The sequence below is a fragment of the Nuphar pumila genome, chromosome 6, assembly GCF_984573655.1.
Source record: "Nuphar pumila chromosome 6, dmNupPumi1.hap1.1, whole genome shotgun sequence".
Classification (NCBI taxonomy): domain Eukaryota; kingdom Viridiplantae; phylum Streptophyta; class Magnoliopsida; order Nymphaeales; family Nymphaeaceae; genus Nuphar; species Nuphar pumila.
Genome location: NC_143254.1, coordinates 113,485,254 through 113,486,962, shown reverse-complemented (window position 1 = coordinate 113,486,962; position 1,709 = coordinate 113,485,254). Strand labels below are relative to the sequence as shown.

Sequence of the window (1,709 nt, the reverse complement as noted above, 5' to 3'; positions counted from 1 at the left end):
AACATGGCAAGGTGGAACCTGCAATGGATTTATGCCTGCAACGACTTTCTGAGTATTGTCAACCAAGACAGAGGTTGATTCCAGGTTATAATGACTTGTTCCAACTTTGCCATCTCTCAGACTGAGCCACCAATTTAGCCAGTCCCAGACTGTCAGTCAAAACACCCAGTGTGAGTCGGGCCATAACCCATGAATAAGTTGTCAAACTTCCCAAAATATTATGCTTTTCTGGAGCCGATAAGTTGATGCCAAAAGTACTAATGAACTGTCCTTTACTTCAGTGATTGTGAAATCACTGTCAGTCTTATTGAAGAGCAACGTTACTCAGATGATGCCCGTTTTGTCTGGCTGCATCTCTCGGACAATTTAGGGAAATTGAGATCATGGTCAATAGCTAAATCATCTAAGTTTCTGGGCTGTCAAATTGTGGTGGTTATTGCTAACTTGCTGTGAAACTACTGATGAATATGTTCTGTTCTTGAGTAGCCATATGAATTCACTGTTGGAGCACCCCCAGGGAAGGAGCGGAAACGAGAATATGTAGACAATGCCAATGGTCTATTTTCTGCCCAGGCTGCTCCAAAGCCACCTGCTGCCATGTACTCAATAACTGAAGGGATGAAAGTTGGAGGGAAGGTCAAAATTATCATGCACCATAGTCATTGATTAGAAATTCATAATTGTATTTTGAATATTTTTGTTCCTAATCAATACCATTTCTTCCTTCACTAATGGAAAAGATGTGCTTGCAGAGAACCATAATCGTCCCTCCTGAGGCTGGATATGGTAAAAGGGGAATGAATGAAATACCGGTAAAGGCCAAGATATTTGTTTGCATCAAACTATTTTGAAATTTTTCTTGGACTGTAGAATATCATGAGCAAATTTTGCCTACCATTTGCAGCCAGGGGAAACTTTTCAAATGAATGTGGAACTTCTAGAAGTAATATCATCACCCTCAAAGTAGTTCAGATGGTAAATGCTATGGTTCTTTTCTTGATGGCCTATTCTTTCTATATCTTTAACTTTTATTGGTGAGTATATACATATTGACTTTCATATTCTGCGGGATTTGCTGCTAGGAGTGCTGCTCGAAGATTGGTCAATTGTGAAATCAAATAATTTGAAGTTTTGTCAATTGTTCAAATTGACTCTGCGTATTCGTGAAAGAAACCTCGCCAGGGTTGAAGAGCCAGTGCAATGCATAAAGGCCCAACTCTTTTTATTTTGACTGAGAAAGGCTGAATTGCTTATTTTATTTTTATTTTTTTCTTTGGACTTTCCTTGTTGAACTTGTTCATTCAAGTTTTTTCTTTTGTTATATTTTTATCCTCGGTCCCAAAAAAATTACTTTTGAATAAGATGTTTGAGTGCATTAAAATGTTGATGCTTCTATTGTATTTGCTTTAACACGTGTATACAAAGATGATATTTCTGGTTGCTTCATTTCACTTGTTCAATGAACAGATATAATAACTAAGAATCCATAATAATATTTGTTCTATCCCTCGCTCAGCTCAAACTAAGCATTTTCCATTTTCTGGTGGAAGATAACTAACTACTATTTGATCTACGGAAGAATATAAAAAGAGCAGCATTCCTTGTCTCTCAAATTTTGCAAATGACTAGTTAAAAAGCAACTATCCAACTGCGATCAGAAAATTTAACTGCACCCTATTGATGGAGAGAATTTATAAGAGGGGGAGACA

General features: G+C 37.3%; 1 long non-coding RNA gene across 1 annotated transcript; it reads left to right on the top strand.

Moving 5' to 3' along the window:
- The first annotated feature begins 490 nt into the window (after nt 1-490).
- On the top strand, nt 491-1,446 carry LOC149835763 (uncharacterized). The gene is made up of 4 exons (XR_016432362.1): nt 491-636; nt 753-812; nt 905-975; nt 1,083-1,446. It is a non-coding gene; the product is annotated as an uncharacterized LOC149835763 (long non-coding RNA).
- Nucleotides 1,447-1,709: the final 263 nt, after the last annotated feature.